This window comes from Montipora capricornis, chromosome 4 (genome assembly GCF_036669925.1).
Source record: "Montipora capricornis isolate CH-2021 chromosome 4, ASM3666992v2, whole genome shotgun sequence".
Classification (NCBI taxonomy): Eukaryota; Metazoa; Cnidaria; class Anthozoa; order Scleractinia; family Acroporidae; genus Montipora; species Montipora capricornis.
Window position 1 is genome coordinate 37,800,426 of NC_090886.1, and position 5,080 is coordinate 37,805,505.

Genomic DNA, 5,080 nt, shown 5'->3' on the forward strand with positions numbered 1-5,080 from the left:
TAATCTTGCGAAAGTTGGATAATTCGAAGGGCTCTTCAAACACACATAAGCAGACTAGACAGACATTTTACCGCGTTAGTTTTGATTCCAACCTACGTGTTTACCTCTCATTGTTCTCTCTTTTGCTCTGTTGGGCATTCTTGTTTGAAATGTGTTAACATATCAAGAATTTCAGCTACATTAATTTATGAAAATAAATGTTCACACCCAAAGTTTACGGTAGCTTGCCTTTTTTGGTTTCAAGTTTGTTGGCATGAACGCGAACAAGCGTGAACGACGGGCCAAAAACAGCAGCTTTGACCAAATTATGGTCTGAGTAAACAGCCAGAAAATAGAGAGTTGGTAATGTTACCACGGGAAAAATGTTTAGAAATTGTGGAACGTTTGAAGCTTCCGACAGAGAGTAAGTCATGTTAAGTCTTGGTTTCGTGTATTGCATGGAGCACCTCCCATTTGAAAATTACTTAGCTTACATGGTGTTAGCGTCAGGGAACTAGAGCAAGATAGCTGGTTAAGATTTTGAGTTTAAGCACATCCCAAATTCCTAGGGAACTAAATCTGAGGACCTGAAATAAATAACCACCGTCTAAGGGCATAGCAAGGTCTATGATTCCCATGTTGTAATTGAACAAGCTGCCCTCTTGAACCTTGTACAACTGTCTCAATCTGTAGGAATGATCCTTCTCTGTGTTCATTTCCAAAGAATCAGACTATTCAAGTTGAAAATTGATTACAAAATGACAACAGGAAATTAGTAAGTTCTGACTAGACCAGGCCCAGGGAACAAAACTGATGTTAAGAGTGACACACCAAAGAGTATTCCTTTTTTAATATCAAGCCCCAAGCTTTTTAAACTTTTACAAGTATAGAACTAAAATATAATTTAGTTTGTTAGTCCTTCGGAAGTATAAGATATGAGGAAATGGTCAACAACTGTATTCACAATAAATGGATATCCAAAACGTAATGATCACGAGTGTTTTTCTTCATATCAACTTGCTGGTCACCTTACTGAGACTATGACATCTAACATTTTATTATGTAGGATGGATGTAACTCCAACTAGTGAAATCTTAACTGTATATTGAATTTATAAGCAACAAAGAATGCCATTTGTATGAGCCTCATGAATTCAGCACATCTGTTAAATTTACTGCAAACAAATTAATTATCTATGAGTGTTTAAGATTCCAATCATAATCCAGAACTTCAAGAGCTTCAAATACGGCTGTTTCACATAAGCAATTTGCCCATTTATCTTCATTCACAACTGGTTCTCAAGGTAACACCTTTCCACAAAACTTGACCTCTCAGCCATCACTTCTGTCCATTGCTCCAATTGTTGAGCCACTGCTCATCTATCTAAACAGCAGAGAATACGCTGTCAGTTCTTTTGATCCTAACTTTTAATTCTGTACATGAAACACTTTTTCCAAAGCAAGCTTACTGATAAACCTAAGACATGGAGAATTATGGACACTTTTCGAGAAACTGTGATGAGTAAACTCTTCAAATTAAAGACATGCAATATGGAACTCTTTTCATTCTTCTAGATAATTTACATTCCCCTTGTCCTTTCAATTAACAGCCTAACCTTAAAACTAAATAATAATTTGCAGAGTACTTCTGATCATGGCTCAGAATACATGTCTGAACAGATGTCACTACAAAGCACAAAGAGACAAGCTTCTAATGCTTTCTTTGAAAGCCACAAGCATGGGCTACAAGGTGGCCTTACTGCAATCAGCTCTTCTGGAAACATCAGTAACTTCATTAGATATCTTGCAGGAATGGTTATGCATGAGTGGGGGGCACAACTGCAAGGATCAAACATGGCCATTTTAGGTCTGAAGTAAACATCAATAATATAGGGTTTCATTTCTTTCAACTTAAGTAAACCATTCTCTCCCTCTTCCTCACACTATCTTGGTTTTTACATACATTGTAAATGCTCATAAAGATTTGCTACACTGCACCCAGAATTAATTCAACATTTTTCGGGTACAAATAACATTCAAGGTAATATGTAGATGAACTCCCTTGCCTACTCTCATTGCATATTTGAAAGTATTATTGTTCATCTAGTTTTCAACATAATTTTGTATCTTCCTTTACCCGTGAATTGTGGTGAACATTTATTGATTTTTATACTACAGTATATGGATTGTTGGAAGAGCCAGTACATGACAAATCTGATGTGTAACTTATTATTTGTGAATAATAGTTAATAATGATTGTTGAGAAGATGATCAAAATATAGTGACAGGTCTTGAAGAAAATCAAGTGCATGTTTCACTTATTCTAGACGGTACAACGGGATTTTGGCAAGTAAAAGGTGTTTCCTAACATTTTTTTTGTACAAATGTATAACTAAGACATACATCTAAAGAAATCGTGATTGGCATTCCTCTACAGGCTAAGGGATACACACTAAAAGCGAAATGTCTGTTCTGCCCTACAGAGCTCGTCTCCAGAATTACAACCAAATCTTTTTGAATGAGCATTCTCACTTATTTCTTAAATCGCTCGTCTAAGAACACTTGCTGAGGTAAATTCAATTGCTGCACGGAGAAAAAAAAAACCGACGAGCTTTTAATGCTAGCAGCTTTTAATGCTAGCAGCATGCTAATGAAATAAACACGATAACAGAGCTTACGCCATCCGGTTCGAAAACTACATGGACAAGCTCCAAATGTGCAATCTTCGACAGTAAACGGTGGTAGTTTGCCTTGCTACAAAAAAGAGCACGCATTTTTTCGGAATAAATAAACCAGATGAAGCGGAGGACAAATATACAAACAATGCACTAAAAGTGTTCTCGGCCTTGGGGGGCGGCGAAAAAGGGTAGTTTAACCGAACTTTTGACTTAGGTTAGCTCTAGGAGACGAAAAAAGCAATTACAAAAATACCTACTGAAGCACAGGAAAAAAAAAATTGCAAAAGTCATCGTGTATTGAAATGGCACTACAACCTTGTTAAAAATGGACAACTAAATGCTCTGCACAACAGACTTGGAGAGCAGCAAGACAGAAGACTTTTGTGATCCACGACTTGGAAAATCTATCAAACTTCCCAAGTAAAAATTTGCCAAAAGCTGTTGTAATAACATTGTAATCCTACAAACAGCGCATTTTTTAAAGCCTGGAGTCCCAAGCGGCTGCAAAGAGGAAGAAGACACAATGTTATTTGAAGTAATTTAAAGCTTGGGGGCCGGCGGAATTATGATGAAAACTTACTTCAAAGTTGAAGCAAAATCAGCTCAAATTCAAAATTTCCATCTCATAAAGGGTGGTGTATCTGAGGATCGTGTCAATATGCAGCCCTATGATTCATTACAATAAAGCTTCAACATCTTCAAACTAACCTGCATCATTTGCCTTCTCGTGTGAACATCTTGAACTTCGGTAAATCAAATGCCAAACTCCACTTCTTTGGGCCTTTATCTCGTTTTGTTCGCAATTTGATCATTAAAATATTCTCATCCGAACGCCCAACAAACTCGAAGAATATCCATAGTCATGGAAAAGTGTGTAATTTTGATACAATCTTTCATCTCTCTTGACAAAATATTTTTCAAAGTGTAGATCGCCCGTTTAAAAACCCGCGGGCAGCGCGTTCAAAATAACAATGGCGCCGAACTCGAATAATTCGATTCCCTTCGCGCATGCTCAGACAAAATGCCCATGTGCTTCCCGGATGTACATACAAAAACTACATTCTCCTTCTTCCTTCGCTTACAAACCCGCTACCTTATTACAACAATAAGTATGACTAATGTCCTTTATGATATGCTGAAAACTAGTAAAAACACAATATTACTTAGATGACTTCAGTCACTGCAAAATCACTGTCACAGCTACAGGGTGACATAATCTTTTAGTCTTTCGGGGGGTTGAGTGACTCTCCCTGACCTCCTTGGCAAAGGCTCGGCCTGAACTGGGCTTTGCTCCTTGACTGGAGTAGCACTTGCCTCCACTGTTAGATTGGGCACGATTTCCTGTCCAGAGGGCTGCTCAGGTACACCGCTTACTACCGGGTCTGAAGAGCCTGGTTCCCCTGGATCAGTAGCTGGGTCCACAAATCGCCTACATACTGGATGTTTCTCTTATGCACTGCCCCTTGTGATGATTTTAACTTGATTTGGTCTCCATGACGTTTAATCACCTCATAAGGCTCCTTCTCATAACTTGTTGAGAGCTTTGTCTCTTTCCGTTTCTCAAGCAGCACCAACTCTCCCTCCTGTACATTCGGCTTATCAGCTGCATTGTGTCTCTTGTCAACATAATCTGCGTCCCTCTGCTTTCTCTCAGCATCCCGATCCCGCACCTCAGGGTGTGTCGCCTCGTCATAATCATCAAATCCGGCTAACTCTGGTAACTTTGTTGACAGTTTTCGCCCATACAGCAGTTCTGCTGGACTCTTACCGGTTGTCGAGTGTGGGGTGGAACGATACGCCAGGAGGTACTTGTTCAATTCAGATTTCCAGTCCTTTTTCTCAGCCTGGGCTACCCTCATTGCCTTCAACAGTGAGCGATTTTGTCTTTCGACTTCTCCATTTGCTCTTAGCTATAGGAGTGTCGTCAGTCTACGCCTGATACCCATTTCATCAAGATAACCATCCATTTCTGCAGAAACCAGGTTTGCTCCATTGTCGGTTCTCAGAGTACGGGGCACTCCGTATCTAGAAAACTGCTTGTCTAAGCACTTAATGATCACTTCCGACGTAGTAGAGTGGATTACGTCAACTTCCACCCAGCGGCTGAAATAGTCTACCAAGACTAACAGATGCTCCCCTGTTGGTAGGGGCCCAAGTAAGTCCAGCGCCAGATCTTGCCATGGTCTGTCTGGCAACGGTGTTGTCTTCACTGGTGGAATTATAGTCTCCTTGGTGACAAGCAGACACCCATAACACCCTCGGCACTTGCGCTCTGCATCCTTATCTACACCTGGCCACCACACTTTCGACCGTAATCTCTCTTTCATTTTCACAATCCCTTGGTGGCCCTCAGGTGCTAAACGAAGCACTCTCTGTCTAAGCTTTTCAGGAATCACGATTCGCGTACCGCGTAGGATGACATGG

General features: G+C 40.1%; 1 long non-coding RNA gene across 1 annotated transcript; it reads right to left on the reverse strand.

The window, feature by feature from the left end:
• Nucleotides 1-814: 814 nt before the first annotated feature.
• Nucleotides 815-3,591, reverse strand: LOC138044692 (uncharacterized). The gene is made up of 2 exons (XR_011131489.1): nucleotides 3,365-3,591; nucleotides 815-1,362 (listed from the first exon to the last, which is right to left on the reverse strand). It is a non-coding gene; the product is annotated as an uncharacterized lncRNA (long non-coding RNA).
• Nucleotides 3,592-5,080: the final 1,489 nt, after the last annotated feature.